This window comes from Rhinolophus sinicus, chromosome 6 (genome assembly GCF_057876585.1).
Source record: "Rhinolophus sinicus isolate RSI-liver-muscle chromosome 6, RSI-T2T, whole genome shotgun sequence".
Classification (NCBI taxonomy): Eukaryota; Metazoa; Chordata; class Mammalia; order Chiroptera; family Rhinolophidae; genus Rhinolophus; species Rhinolophus sinicus.
In genome coordinates, this window is record NC_142506.1 from 32089099 (window position 1) to 32104916 (window position 15818).

At 37.7% G+C, this 15818-nt stretch overlaps 1 protein-coding gene and 1 long non-coding RNA gene across 10 annotated transcripts in view; one reads left to right on the plus strand and one right to left on the minus strand.

Annotated features, from left to right (window-relative positions):
- The window catches only part of VPS13B (vacuolar protein sorting 13 homolog B), a 735829-nt gene extending 735201 nt beyond the window's left edge, over positions 1-628 (minus strand). For 2 of the 8 annotated variants that reach the window (XM_019757647.3, XM_019757644.3), the window contains exon 1: positions 335-610. The gene's annotated coding sequence lies outside the window, so the exon portion shown is untranslated. Of the gene's footprint in view, positions 1-26 lie in introns of all 8 variants that reach the window. The other 6 variants (XM_019757645.3, XM_074316466.2, XM_074316465.2 and 3 more) reach the window with 5 other exon arrangements.
- Positions 629-671: 43 nt separating this feature from the next.
- On the plus strand, positions 672-3342 carry LOC109461411 (uncharacterized). 2 transcript variants are annotated; one of them, XR_002139686.3, is made up of 2 exons: positions 672-848; positions 1166-3342. It is a non-coding gene; the product is annotated as an uncharacterized LOC109461411 (long non-coding RNA). The 2 variants fall into 2 exon arrangements; XR_012490691.2 differs by having other exon boundaries at positions 684-1000.
- Positions 3343-15818: the final 12476 nt, after the last annotated feature.

The following is a 15818-nucleotide window of genomic DNA, read 5'->3' on the forward strand; positions in this document are numbered from 1 at the left end:
AGAGGCCGAAAAGCAACAGTCCCCACCAAAGTGGCCGCACGCCTCCTCCCAGAAGCAGAGTACTCGAGTGGACTCGGTGCTCCAGCTGTGACTTCCTCCCCAATGCAACTCCCCTCAACTCGAGGGGCGAGGAGTGAGAGGAGAGGTGGCGACTTGAAGATAGGGAGTCCCTTGAAGTAGGAGAATGAAGTGCGAGCGGCTCCTCTACGGCAGCCGCACCGCTTCACCAGACAAGAGGCCCTTGCTTCCCAGAACCCAGCAGGATCTAACACCATAGAACCAGAGCCAGAAGGAAGCCATCTTCCACCCTACTGCACCCTCGCATGACACTCACGCCAAAGCGTAAGGTGCGGACCTCTCCACCTCCTGGTACCTGGCACCCGCCCCCGGCGGCGGCGCAGCTTCTGTATGGCTCCACTTCCGGGTGTGCCCCACTCGGTGCTCAAAACAAATTGTCCCTCCACCGCCAAAACTCGACTCCACAGCATGACCCGACTTCTCAGGCTGGAAAATCCATTCAGTACGTCTTCTAGGAGGAGACCTCTTACGCTGGGCTAGCCTGCATCCCCACTACGACCCCGCCAGTGATCAGGAAAATGCTCTAGGAAGTGCCCTAGGGAGGTGGGCGGACCCGTAAAGTGGAGACACCCGATCCGGAAGTGGCGCGCGCGCGCGCGCGAGAGAGACAGAGACAGAGACAGAGACAGAGACAGAGACAGAGACAGAGACAGAGACAGAGACAGAGACAGAGACAGAGACAGAGAGACAGAGACAGAGACAGAGAGACAGAGACAGAGACAGAGAGACAGAGAGGCCGCGGGAGCTGGATGCCGAGTCCGGATTGGGAAGTACGCACTGCCGGGGGTCCGATGAGGAGGAAGAAAGCGGGTTCTAGTGTTTAAATCCCTGAAAGAGAGAGCTATTCTTTCTCTCTGGTAATGGAAGGCCTGAGAAGAGGAACGTGGGTTCAGTGGGCAGGGCAATAGCAATACGGCGGAAGGTAGGAGAAACGGGTGGTGGGGGGCAAATTTAAAAGTAGATCCGAGATTCGTTTGATGGAGGAAGGGTGGCTGTGGTAAAAAAATTGAAAGAAGTCGACTGTGCAATTTACGGTAATCCGTTTTGGCCACAGGTGTAAACAAGCTCTCTCGTTCTTTTACTTTAGCGAAGCAGTGGTTTCGCTAAATTTGCTGATACGGGACACGGAAGAAATGGTCAAAGAAGGTTGTGAAGAACCATTGGATTGCAGACTAATGGGATTTCGGAAAGTGAGTGGGAATATCGGAAGGAAGAAGGAAATGAGACTCCTAGAGACAAGTGAAAAGAAATAGCAGATAAGGAATGAACTCAGAGTTTTAAGAGTCACTTGGTTTTATTAGGCTGAAATGAATCTATGAAATATTATCTTTCCTTCTAGTACCTGCAAGGTAACAAAGTCAAGAAACTCAAACACCTAACTCGGAAAAATATAAACTAAGCTTAAAGGAATGGCTCAATAGGACATGCTGCCTAATTTTTAACCAGTGTTTCTTATGTTTGGTAACCTATGAAAAAAACACCTACCACTGCATTTTGAATAGACGACGTATAAAGTTATTAAAATACCCATCCATGTTTCCATTGCATTTAATTGAAAATATTTAATAAGTAAATTCCTAAAGCTCTTTACTGCAATTCAAGTTATGATTTCTTGAAAGTTTTAGAAACTGCAAAAGCAAACAGGCCTAAGTGAGGATGCCAAAGTATCTAGATTTTAATTTTGTTAATGAACTAAGTTTAAAAAGATAAAGAGAAGCAGTTAATTGCTAATTTAGAGTAACTGTCCCCTCATAAGCCTTGAGGAATAACCCAAGTAATTTCAATCTTAATTAAAACCGACTAAATTAATAAGTAAATTATCTAAGTAATTTCTTAGTTATCTGCCTCACCTGGAAAGCAAACAGGTTGAAGTCATGACTCAGAAGTTTCACTATAAAGTTGTATGAAAGCCATAGGTGGTCTAGAACAGGAGCAGCAAATCTTATTTTTCTAGAGAAAGAAAAAGGGCCTAGTCTTATTTGTGTGGCAATTTAATTTAAAAAGAATGGTGTTTTAATAAACATTAGCCAGAACATTGAGGGCCAGAGGGAGCTGGAGTGTATTTATTTTCCCTTTGGTAGGTTACACTCTGGTAAAATAGTTTCTCCTGAGTGCTGGCCTTGTTCAGAAGACCAGAATGCTCTGGTGTATTTCAAAATGGCTCCTTTTCCTCTCCCCCTGCCAGAAACACAAGGGAATTTTTCTCTATTCACTGTGAGGACCTGATAGAGCTCCTGCCGGTAAAACTCACAAAAATGTGGAGACCTCCCTATGAATGGGTCTCCCTGGAGTTTTTAATTGTCAGACTTGTCTATACTGAGCCTTCAGCTATTTGTCATTTACGATTTAGGTTTTCCTACCCTGACACTGCTTCCCTAGAAGATTTCTGCTCATAGGTTTCTGCTGTGTTAAGTTGTGATTCTCTGTATTCACCCATCTCTCTCCAATTTGTGGAACAGTGGTTTCCCTGTGACCTCACTTCTCTGGTGAATCTAAGAGTTGGTGATACTTCATTTTATTCAGCTTTTTACTTGTTAGATGGAGTGATAACTTCTAAGCTACTTACATACTGGACCAGAAATCAAAACTCTCAGGTGAAGTTCTTAAATATTTGAGCAATGTTTAAAAAAGGTAGAAAAAGACACCTTTATAATTTATTTTTCTATTATGTGTAGTGTATGTATGAGATCTTCAAGTACAGGAACTTGTATCCCTTGCACGTTGCATATTATGTGATTCTTAATAGGTTATATGGCAGTAATTGATTTAACAATTATTCAATAAATCTGTTTTCCTTTTCCTCCTGTGCACATGGCTAGATTATTATTAGGGCTCTGTTACAGTCAGGTGTTGGAAAGTAACTGAGTTCTGACCACCTGAATGTGGGGTAGAAGTGTAGATACAGGCCTGGCTCAAAACCTTCCATATAACAGTTTTACTCTTTCCCCATCATCAAACTAGATAAATGGGATGTAACAGAGGATTCCAGGGTCCAGCAAGAAGATACCAAGGACAAAAAAAATAGGAGGCTGACTCTGTGAATCATTGCCTAGGGGAACACAAGCTGCTAATTAGTAATATCCATTAGAATTTTTTGCATGATTGAGAAATAAACTGCTGTTTACATTACTGAGATTTAAGGTTTTTGCTGTTATAGGAAATGTTATTTTAAGTAACACATAGGTAAATAGATAATAGACATGAGCTGAACTTAATCTATTCAACTTTTTATCTTCAAGAACATTAAAATTGTAACTTAATTTACTCATGAAATTAGTGTTTAATTAAATTTTAAAATATACTTACCTAGACAATCACTGTTACTCATTGAGTATTCTTTGCATGTTATATTAGGTTGGTGCAAAAGTAATTGCAGTTTTTGAAATTATTTTTAACCTTTTAAACTGCAATTACTTTTGCATCAACCTAATACCTTGTTCCTTTTATAACAAAATTATGGCATGATGAGGAAACTCAGACATGGAAAAGTGAACTACCTGTGGTCACAGTCAATCAACCCAACTCTTAGGACTTCAAGTCTCCATGAGAAAGAAAACAGGAAACAGAAAATTAAAAAGCTTTAATTATTATAATCATAGAATAATAAAGGAAGTTTTCTGGACGTAGAGTAATACTAAGTAGCTTCACAAAACATTTCTGAATAGATTCCTAAAGAGTTACAACACATAAAAATTTATAATGTAGCTTCAGAGTTAACTGTAAACAAGTATCTGTCCAAGTCCTATAGGTATTATCTCACTATGAAAGCTGGATATAGTATAGTTCATAAGAAGTCCAATTGGTAGGAAATCAATAACAATCATGGTTGCTTCAAGTTATTTAAATATATTAGTTTGGTATTCTGAATTCACTCATGAACTCAAAGACATTTTTTGAATGTCCACTATGTGGGATATACCATACTATGCACTGAGGCATGCCTACATAGAAAGAGATCAGTTTCATTGGAATGACAGAAATAAATGACTAATTAACATATATATACAATGGAATAATACTCAGCCATAAGAAAAGGTGAACTACTGCCATTTACGACAACAAGGATAGATCTTGAAATGTATCATTCTAAGCGAAATAAGTCAGAAAAAGTTGAGAACCATATGACTTCACTCATGTGGAATATAAAACTGAAAGCAACAAACGAGCAAGACAAACAAAAGTCATAGACACAGACAACAGTTTAGTGATTACCAGAGGGTAAGGGGAGAGGGATTGTGGTAGAAGGGGGTAAAATATGGTGATGGAAGGAGAACTGACGGAGTCGGGAATTCACAATGTAAAAGATAGATGATGTACTATAGAAATGTACACTTGAAACCTGTATAATTTTACTAACCAATGTCATCCCAATAAATTTAATGAAATTTTAAAAATAAAAATATGATTAAGTGAAATATATACAAAGTGCTATGTGATGGGAAAAACTCATTTAGCACTGTGTGAGGACATGATTCAACTTCTAACCAACTATAAAACAATGTACTTTTTCCACTGACCTAAGTCTTTCAAAGAAAATCAGGAAAGTCCCTGGAATTCTCACTAAAATTAAGTTCATGAACTCATCCTAGAAAAAGTGCTACATATCTCATTGCTGAATATCACTACACTTTCAAAGTACTGCCCTTGGGAAGCTATGCACTGACACCAGCACTTAATCCACCCTTCAAAGCAATTTTGGAATTCTTTCTGGAATGGCCATCAGAGCTGTCGTCATATTATCCTTGATGTCCTAAATGTCATCAAAATGTCTTCCTTCCAATATTTATCTTTGGGTAAAGGAAGAAGTCATTGGGGGCCAGATCAGGTGAGTAGGGAGGGCGTTCCAATACAGTTATTTGTTTGGCTAAAAACTCCCTCACAGACAGTGCCATGTGAGCATTGTCGTGATGAAAGAGTCATGATTGTTGGCGAAAAGTTCAGGTCGTCTAACTTTTTCATGCATCCTTTTCAGCACTTCCAAATAGTAAACTTGGTTATCTGTTTGTCCAGTTGGTACAAACTTATAATGAATAATCCGTCTGATATCAAAAAAGGTTAGCAACATCATTACAACAAGCTCACAAACTTAATTGTCAGACCTCATTCATATAATTAAATATATTAGTTAAAATGAAAGAGAGCTCTGACTTTCAAAGGTTTTACCTACAGTTAAAAATACAGTTTACACCATGGCTCAATACTTGTATAGTATATGCATTGAGAACTCTCACAAAACTATAATTGAGTACATGTGATGCGTTCTATTTTGTTACTATTTTTTTCTAAATAGTTTCATGACCTTCTAAATTGATACTATGAGCTACTATGAGATACTATGATACTATTGCAACTCAATCTGAAAAACTGAACAAAGTTGTATATTTATCAACATTAATAAATCTAAAAATATATAACACTGAGAAAAAACCGTAAGTATAGCATATCATATATGAGTATACGCTATAGTATAAAGTATATGTGATATGCTATATAGTATTTATGATATACTGTAATGACGAGCGGGGAAAAGAAGGGACACAGGCTAGAATGCGGCCAATTAATTTATCAATATCTAATCAATTTAGCAATTTTCAATAGCAAAAGACAAAGACAATAGAATATGCTAATGACAGAAATTAAAGTGGTTAAGACTAAACTATACATTGATACCAATGTCACATCAAAGGAGTACACATAAGTTTAAGAAATCCCAACATATGTGTTACTATTGATCAAAAATCACTTGGCTAAATACACAAATAACATCAGTAAGGAGTATCCAAAAGCAGTACTGAGCTGTACAGGATAGTAACTATTACAGTAGATGTCAAAAGCTCATCAAACTGGGGAAGAACAGCACTGAAAAAGTCATAAATCAAAACCTTGTCAGGTCTGTAGCTGAGAGAAACTCAGGCGTCTCCCACACAGCTGCTTGTTAGTTCCCAAGAATGCTGCTGCTGCTGTTGTTGTTGTTGTTGTTAGAAGTCAAGGCGTCTTCTGATGCTGCACATAAGTTTTCAACATGTTAACAATCTGAAGACTCTTGCTGCTGTTGTCGCCCTTATTGTTAGAAGTTAGGATGTCTTCTGATGTTGTAAGCTGCAAGCTGCATACAAGTTTTCTAGATGCTAACAAGTTCTCAAGAAGGCTAACCCTGGGGAACAACACTAGAGAGGCCGGGAACCAGCCAGACCTCACCAGGTTCGTGGCTGAAAGTAAGGACATCCCCTGGTATTGTAAGCTGCATATCGCTGGAAGTCTTCAAAATGCTAGAATGATGAGAAATAACCAATGACAAATGACAAAATGATGAAATAATAATAATGAATTACACTGCCAACTGAGGTCTGTCTTACATATTTTTTCAAATGTACCTTAAAGCCAAGTTTCTTGTTCCTGCCTCCCTTTTTGGGAATGGCCAGTTCCAGGAGGATTCAGCAGTTACTGAAATGAATGTTGCCGGTCCGGCCAAAGGGCCAATTCATCCAGCTAAGCGATGTTTACTGTTCTTGCTTGGGACAATCAGCCCAAGGTCTTCCAAAGCCTGGCAACGTTCCTATCACGTCATCCTGATATAACTTAGCTACTTCTTTACTTCATCTTCTGATGTGGGTGAAACAGATAGAACAAAGGAGGAGTTCTCTCAACCCCTGATCAAGAATTTCTTTAACACTAAGCTAACTATCACCTCACAACACGGACAGAACAACAAACATCATCTCATGTCTCCCCTGCTCGGGAGAATGAGACCAAAGGGGGACAGAAATGCAACCTCATCCCATATCTCCCCTGCTTGGGAGAATGAGACCAAAGAGGGAATTTACTCAACTCCTGATCACAGCACAGAAATCACCTCCCATACAGGGACAGACAAAAGCTAATAGACAAAAGCTCACCAACCAATGAAGACAAATTTTCTTCAACATCTTCCCTACATATATAAGGTGTGATCAAACAATACGGTAAATGTTTAAATTTTTAAAAATGTATTACCGGCCCGGCCCGGTGGCTCTGGTGGTTGGAGCTCCATGCTCCTAACGCCGAAAGCTGCCAATTCGATTCCCACATGGGCCAGTGGGCTCTCAACCACAAGGTTGCCAGTTTGATTCCTCAACTCCCACAAGGGATGGTGGGCTGTACCCCCTGCAACTAAGATTAAACACAGCACCTTGAGCTGAGCTGCCGCTGAGCTCCCAGATGGCTCAGTCGGTTGGAGCGCATCCTCTCAACCACAAGGTTGCCTGTTCGACTCCTGCAAGGGATGGTGGGCTGCGCCCCCTGCAACTAAGATTGAAAGGAAACGACTTGGAAAAAGTCCTGGAAGTACACATTGTTCCCCAATAAAGTCCTGTTCACCTTCCCCAATAAGCATCTTTAAAAAAAGGAAAGAAAGAAAAAGAGATGAACTTTCAAATAGTTTTAAAAAAAAAAATGTATCACCGATGGACAGTGTCTTATTAGGGAGACCACTTAAGGGATGGTGTAGATGCCTGATTACGGCCGTGTACACCTGAAGCTGAAGCTGAACAGTAATAAATGTCAACTATAATTTTATATATATATATAATTTTAATATATATATATATTTACAAGAAGTGGAGTACAGCATTAGGAATAGAGACTGGAAATGTAACGGCAGTATGCGATGTCACAGGGGTAGTAGATTGGGGGAGAGGGTTTATCACTTTGTGAGGGATACAAATGATAAAGATCTATTACATTGTTTTGTACATTATTTGAAACTAATAAAAAAGTCACCCTAATAAACTTTAATTAAAACAATAAATAATAATGCCAACACATGAAAAAAAATTATTACAATAAAAGACTCATTGCCATTTTCCCCCTCACTTCGAACACACTTATCCCATTGTTCTTGCCACTTCCTGAAGCAGTTCTGGAAGTCAACTTTCATGAGGATCTTTAGTTAGTGTTGTCATGGCTGCCTCAATGTCCTGAATCTACTCAAAACGTTTACCTTTCATGGTTGTTTGACTTTCGGGAAGAGCCAGAAGTTGCACAGTGCCAGATCCGGTGAATAAGGTGGATGAGGACACATTGTAATGTTTTTGACAGAAATTGCATACCAGAAGCTATGTGTGACATGGAGTCTTTCTGTTATGATCAAAACATACGGTGAATACTGCTACCAAGTGCCATCCAACAGAAAGGCAGCGCATCAAACCGTAGTAACAGTGTGTGACAAGTTTCAACTTGTTTGGTGCAGTCAGTGTAAGCTATGGTTGAGAGAAGGTGTGTTTTAAAGTGTGCCATAAATCATAGATCACGAAAAATGCATTAACATGAAATGGGAAAACAATTTCACCCTCCATCATGACAATGCTCTGTGTCACACATTGCTTCTGGTATGGCAATTTCTGTCAAAAACATTACAGTGTATCATGCACCTGAATCAGGACATTGAGGCAGCTACAACAGCACAACTAAAGACACTCACGAAAGAGGATTTCCAGAACTGCTTCAGAAAGTGGCAAGAATGATGGGAAAAGTGTGTTTGAAGCAAGGGGGAGTATTTTGAGGGTGATAAATGGCAATGTGTCTTTTACTGCAATATTTTTTTTTACTTTACACATACACCGTATTTTTCGATCACACCTCATCATGCATATACACAAATTCCCAGAAATGCTATATATTGTGATAACTACATGCATATTTAGAAATCATATTAAATACTTTTATGACAAAGATAAATACCAAAGTCAGGATAGTAATTAACTCTAAAGAAGAAGAGAGGGAAGAATAAAATGAGGGAAGGGAATACAAGGTACTTCAATTGTATCTGTAGTGTTTTATTTCTTTTAAAATAAGGCAAAATATTAGTATTTGACGAGTTTGGTAATGGTATAGCTGTTTTTGTGTTTTTATATATGTACAAAATGATTGATAAAAACTGGAACTCTCAAACACTACTACTAGTAGTAAAATGATACAGTAGTTAACCATGTTTTTCACTGTTGAAAACAGTTTGGCAGTTTTCTAAAAAGTTAAACATACACCTACCATACAACCCAGACATTCTACTCCTAAGTATATACCAAAGAGAAATGAAAAAAGTCCACAAAAAGATTTGTACAAAAATGTTCAAACAAGACCATTTGTAATATCAAAAATGGTAGAAAAAAATCCAAATATCCATCAATGGGTGGATGGATAAATGAGTTGTGATCTAGACAGGCAATGAAATACTACACTGCAATAAAATAAGGAAATATTGATACATGTAACTACATGGAAGAAAATCAAAATAATTATGCTGAATGAAAGAAACCAGACAAAAAGAGCAATACTATATTATTGTATTAATATAAAATACAAGAAAATGCAAATCAATATTTACTGACAGAAAGATGATCAGTGGGTACAGGCAGACAGGGTTGTACAGTTGCATAGGATTATAGAGGCATGTAGAAACTTTTGAAGGTGATGAAAATGTATATTTTCTTAACTGTGATGAATTCATAGAATTATACTTATTTCAAAACCTATCAAATCATAAATGTTAAATATATATATGCAGTTCATTGTATATCAAGTATATCTAAATAGGTCTTTTTAAAATAGAAATGAGTTAGATCTACATATACTAGCCTAGAAAGAGTTCACAATATCATAGCAGCATTATTCATAAGAGCCAAGAAGTGGAAACAATCCACATGTCCATCAACTGAGAGATGAAAATAAAATATAGTATATACATACAATGGAACACTATTTAGCAATAAAAGTAATGGAATACTGATACATGTAACATGCATGCCCAGAGCTTGATGCATGCTCAGAAAGGATTTGAGTGGACCCTAAGCTTCCATCTCTGGCTGATCTTTAGGGTCTGTAGAAGCAGGCAATGAAAGCTAAGGCAGACTTATAGATGGTCTGTCCAAGCATTGAAGAATTGCCTCTGTTCAAAGCCAATCTGAAAAAAGTGAGATGCTTTTTTTTCTTTTTGGCTCAAGGGATTTAATCTCTCAGGTCACTGGCTGACCACTGAGATAATGCAACAGAGACTTAGAAGACCACACACAAATAAGAAATACAGTCTTTGCAAAACGAGTATAGGAAAGTCACTACAAAATGGATGACTACAACCCTCAACATACAACACAGCAAACTGAGGGTAGGAGGGTGGTTCTAATTTCCAGAATTATAAAATTCAAAACTGTCCAGTTTTGTTTTGTTTTTTTTTGGGGGGGTTGTTTTTTAAATCACAAGGTATACAAAGAAACAGGAAAGTATGGCCCATTCACAGGGGGAAAAAGTGAAAGAAAACATCCTTGAGAAAGCTCAGACATGGGACATACTAGGCAAAGACTTTAAATCAACTGTCTTAAATATACTCAAAGAACTTAAGAAAACTGTGGACAAAAACTAAAGAAAAGCAGGAGAATACTATATGAATAAATAGAGAAAATCAGTACAGAGACAGACATTATGAAAAGAAACCAAGTAGGAATTCTGGAGCTAGAAAAGTAAATAGCTATAATTAAAAAATCACTAGAGAGGTTCAAGAGCAGACTTGAATAGGTGGAAGAAAGATCAGGAAACTTGAAGCTAGGACAACTGAAATCCAATCTGAGGAGCAGAAAGGAAAAATAATGGGGATAAAAACAAAGACAAAAAAAATTGTGGGACACAAGTAAGTATCTCATAATTGTGGGAGTCTCAGAAAGAGAGAGAGAGAGAATGGGACAGAAAGAATATGACTGTAAACATTCCAATTTTAACAAAAGACATGAATCTACACATCCAAGAAGCTCAACAAACTACGAGTAGGATATATTCAAATAGATTCATACCAGGACACAGTGTATTAAAACTGTTAAAAAGCAAAGAGAGACCGAAAAAGCAGTGAGAGAAAAGTGAATTGACATGCACAAGGGCTCCTCTGTAAGATTAACACCCTATTTCTTATTAGAAATTATGAAGGCCTGAAGGCTTTGGGAAAACATATTTAAAATGCTGAAAGGGAAAAAAACCTGTCAACTAAGAATTCTATATCTGCCAAAACTAACCTTCAAAAAACGAAGGTGGAATAATGACATTACCCAGCAAATGAAAGCTGAGGGGGTTTTGGCTATGAGACCAACCCATTAAGAAATGCTAATGGGACTCCTTCAGGCTGAAACGAAATGACACTAGACAATAATTCAAGGCCATATGAAGCAAGAAAGACTGGCAGTGGTGTTAACTACATAGGTAAATGAATAAGCTAGTATTATGATATTTTTGGCTTGTAACTATTCTTTTTGTTTCTTTAATGATTTAAAAGATAAATGCATGAGACAATATAACTATATGTTATTGGGCAACAGTTAATAAAGATAATTTGTGACAGTAACAACATAAAGCAGGGAGACAAAGCTGTATAGGAGCAAAGTTTTGTATGTCATTGAAGGTGTTTATGTGAATTCAAACTAGATTGTTCTAAATTTAAAATATTAAATGTAATTTCCATGATAACTACTAAGAAAATAAACAAAAAATATAATAAAAGAGAAATGGGAAGGAATAAAAAGATACAAGAAAAAATTAATTAAACACAAATGAAGGCAGTATTAGAGGAATTAAGGAACAAAAAATATATGACATAAAGAAAACAACAAAATGGCTGAAGTAAGTTCATCTTAAGCAGTAACAACCTTAAATGTAACTGAATTAAATTTACAAATTAGAAGACAGATTGGGAGAGTAGGTTTATAAGAAAAGCATGATCCTTAATTTTTTGAGGAACCTCCATACTGTTTTCCATAGTGGCTATACCAATCTAGATCCCCACCAGCAGTGTATGAGGGTTACTTTTTCTCCACAACCTCTCCAACACTTGTTATTACTTGTCTTATTGATAATAGCCATTTTAACAGGCGTTAGGTGATAGCTCATTGTGGTTTTGATATACATTTCCCTAATAGATAATGAAGTGGAGCATTTTTTTCATATAACCGTTGGCCGTTTGTATGTCTTCTTGGGAGAAGTCTGTTCAGATCCTCTGCCCATTTTTTAATTGAATTGTTTATTTTTTTGTTGTTAAGTTGTATGAAGATATATTTTGGATATTGGCCCCTTTTCAGAGGTATTGTTTGCAAATATTTTCTCCATTCAGTTAGTTCCCTCTTTCTTTTGTTGATGGTTTCTTTGCTGTGCAGAAGCTTTTTAGTTTAACTTAGTCCCATTTATTTATTTTTGCTTTTACTTCCTTTGCCTTTGAGGTCAAATTAATAAAATCCTCCCTGAACCCAAGATCCACTAGTGTAATACCTATGCTTTCTTCTATGCAAGTTATTGTTTCAGGTCTTATATTTAGGTCTTTGATCCATTTTGAGTTAATTTTGGTATTTGGTGACAGAAAGCCATCTAGTTTCATTCTTTTGCATGTAGCTTTCCAATTTTCCCAGCACCATTTATTGAAGAGGTTTTCTTTTCTCCAGTGTATGTCTTGCCAGCATTCTTCAGTGACCAACACATGGAAACAACCAAAGTGTCCTTCAATAGATGTTTGGATAGAGAAGATGTGGTACACATATACAATGAAATATTACTCAGCCATAAGAAAAGGTGAACTTTTGCCATTTGTGACAACATGGATGTTTCCTGAGATTATCATACTAAGTGAAATAAGTCAAACAGAAAAAGTCCAGAACCATATGATTTCACTCATATATAGAATACAAAACTGAAAGCAACAAATGAACAAGACAAACAAACAAAAACTCATAGACACAGACAACAATTTAGTGGTTACCAGAGGGTAAGTGGGGAGGGGAAATGGTAGAAGAGGGTAAAGGGGGTCAAATAATATGGTGACGGAAGGAGAACTAACTCTGGATGGTGAACACACAAGGCAATATATAGATGATGTATTATACAATTGTACTAATGAAAGCTATATAATTTTATTAACTAATGTCACCCAAATAAATTTAATAAAAGTTAAAAATAATAATAAAGAAAAGTAAGATTCACCTATAAGCTGTCTATAAGAGACTCACTTTAAATCCACAGAAACAAAGATTGAAAATAAAACGATAGAAAAAGATATTCCATGCAAATAATAACTAAAAGAGAGCTTCTTTGGCTATACTAATAGACTTTAAGTCAAAATTTTTACAAAAGACAAAGGTACACATTATATATTAATACAAGGGTCAATTGATTTAATAATTACATCCCTGTAAAAAGCAAAAACAAGTGTTTATGAATGGAATGTTTAATATTGTTAATACTGTCAAGATGACAATACCACCCAAAGCAATATACCTATCAGTATAATACCTATCAAGACCTCAATGGCAATTTTGTAGAAATGGTAAAACCCATCCTCAAATTCTTATGAAAATTCAAGGTACCCAGAATGGCCAAAACAATCTTGAAAAAGAACAAGTTGGAGGTCTCTTACTTCCTGATTTCAAAACTTACTACAAAGCTACAGTAATCAAAAGAGTGTGGTATGTCATAAGGATAAACATAAAGACCAATGGAATAGAACTGAGAGGCCAAAAATAAACCCTCAAATGTATGGCTAGTAGATTTTCAACAAAGATACCAAGACCACTCAAATGGGGAAACAATAATCTCTTCAACAAACAGTGCTCAGAAAACTGGGTATCCTCATCAAACTAAAGGAGTTAGACCCCTATTTCATAGCACATACTAAAGTATTAAAATCATAGAACAAAACATAGAGAGAAATCTCCATGGCCTTGGATTTGACAATGGTTTCTTAAATATGACACTGAAAGTACAGGCAAAAAGAAGAAAAAAATACATAGATAGGATTTCATTAAAATTTATACTTTTATGCATAAAAAACAGTATCAAGAGAGTGAAAAGATAATCCACAAAAATCGGAGAAAATATTTACAGATAAAATTTGAATTGTGACTGATAAGGGTTTAATGTCCAGAATAAATAAAGAACTTTTACAACTCAACAACAAAAAGACAACCCAATTTAAAAAGTGGGCAAAGGACTGACTAGACATTACTCCAAAGAAAATATAAAATGGCCAACAAGCACATGAAAATGATGTCCAATATCATTGGTCATTAGGGTGATGCAAATCAAAACCATAATAAGACACCACTTCACACCAAGTAAGATAGTTACAATTTTTTTTTTTTTTTAACAGAGAATAACAAGTATTGGTGAGGCTATGGAGAAACTGGAACCCTCGTAGGAATGTAAAGTGGTGCTGCTGCTGTGGAAAACAGTATGGTAAGTTTTTTTTGAAACTAACATAGGAGACGTCATCAAAATGGCGACTTGAGGTGAGTCTCTGGAAATCTCCCCCGGAATTTACAACAAATCGAACAACTATAACTCCACAGAGGACTCCCTGCACAGCAGACAGGCAAGATGAAGAGTCTCACTACTGAAATCACCTACAGGTGGGTGAATCGCGCAAGCCGGGGAGGAGGAAAGGGAGAAGTGCAGAGACGGAGCCACGCACGCGCAGGACGCAGACCTAGCTCAGTGCTCCGAGCTCGCTGCATCCTACCGCAGCTGAGGGAGAGGGAAGAACTCAAACTGCTGAGCCCCACTTATGGCCCACAGGGCTGAGGGGACAGCATATAACACAGCTGAACCCAATGTTCACAGCAGAGACCTCAGAGCAAAGACTGAGGGAAGAAGGCTGAAAACGGTAGTTTAAGCCCTCACTGCCGCAGAGAACGGAACTCTTAGGCACTGAGACTAGCCGCACCCCACCCCACCCCACCCCGACCCCCCGGACTCTCCCAGAGCTCTCCCTGCCCCCACCTGCCCAGTGCTAGAAGCGCAACAGTAGCAGTGTCAGATCAAAAGAACAGAATATTTGCAGTTCTGAAACTGTGGTCCACAGACACAGATTCGCAGCCAAACTAGTTCTGGCAAAGGGAAGGGAGCTGTGGAAACAGGACTGGTTGTGGTGGTGCTTGCCGCCATTGCTCTGGGCCACCTCTCACAACTCACCCTGCCCCTGGCCCCACCTATCTGGGCGGATCCCTGCAGGAGTAAACAGAACTGCTGAAATATACGAGCTCTGAATCAGGTGCAGGAAGACCTTTGGAACTTCAAAAGCTCTCCACATACCCACACAGACACTGCACCTTGTGACCCAGGAGAACTATTAACAGAGGAGAAACCCATCTCCTAGGGAATCACCCATTGTGTGAGAAGCTGGAATAATGCAGAGAAAACATAGCACTACCAAGTAAGAGAGAAAGAAAAAGGCTGCAGTTGGAGAGAAAATAAAACATTCTACCAACTAGTACTGGAAAACAAAAGAGACCTCTTCCTATCAACCTGTTGCAGAAGCCACTCCAGTAGATGTCTAGGAAGAGAAATAATAAATCAGTAATTGCCATGAATAACCAAGGCAACAAGACAGCTCAGAAAGAAAGTGAAAAGTCTCCAGAAAAGGAACTTAAAGATATGGATATATGTGACGTAAATGACAGAGAATTCAAGATTGCAGTTCTGTAAAACTCAACAAGATGCAAGAAAACACAGAAAGGCTGTTTAATGAACTCAGAAACACAATCAAAGAACAACATGAGCATTTTACGAAAGAGATTGAAATTTTAAAAAAGAACCAAATAGAATTTCTGAAGATTAAGAACTGAATAAAAGAAATTAAGAATGAAATAGCCAGCTTAGGTAGTAGAGTTGACCAGATGGAGGAATGAATCAGTAACATCGAAGATACAAACCTGGAAATAACACAGATGGAAGAAGAAAGACAC